The sequence below is a fragment of the Pteropus alecto genome, unplaced genomic scaffold (assembly GCF_000325575.1).
Source record: "Pteropus alecto unplaced genomic scaffold, ASM32557v1 scaffold18, whole genome shotgun sequence".
In the NCBI taxonomy this organism is placed as follows: Eukaryota; Metazoa; Chordata; class Mammalia; order Chiroptera; family Pteropodidae; genus Pteropus; species Pteropus alecto.
The window spans coordinates 24,222-24,670 of record NW_006440649.1 but is presented as its reverse complement, the minus strand read 5'-3'; the positions used below and the strand labels follow the sequence as shown (position 1 = coordinate 24,670).

At 33.9% G+C, this 449-nt stretch overlaps 1 protein-coding gene across 1 annotated transcript in view; it reads right to left on the bottom strand.

Moving 5' to 3' along the window:
* Positions 1-449, bottom strand: part of LOC102898205 (probable ubiquitin carboxyl-terminal hydrolase FAF-X) — a 28,372-nt gene that overhangs the window by 18,530 nt on the left and 9,393 nt on the right. The window lies entirely within an intron of this gene.

The following is a 449-nucleotide window of genomic DNA, read 5'->3' as shown; positions in this document are numbered from 1 at the left end:
GTTCCATTTTATGAAATCAATTTTTAAATGCTCCTCAATTCCTATAATAGAAAGGAGCAGCTAAGATGCCAGGTTCTAACAATATTCTGTGTGCCTGTAGTGTTCTAAAGAGTAATACAAATTAGTAGAGAATAAGTAATGTTTGATGGAGTCAGCATCCAAAATTGTGGCAACATTCTACAAGAGACTCAGAAATTTTCGATGACAAACACTAATAAACTCAGAAAATGAGAGGTGGAGAACAGTATCAAGCATTAAATACATTCACTGAGCAGATACATCAAGAGTGTCTCCCTATCACGAGTAAGGCATAAGGGGGTATTATGGTTTAGAAACAGTCCCTTTAGAATAGAAACCTATAATTCAGAAAGAGAAAATAAAACAAGTACAAATATATGTTTTTATGAATGGCTTACTATTCATGTTGGTACTATGATAGAGTCTGCAGA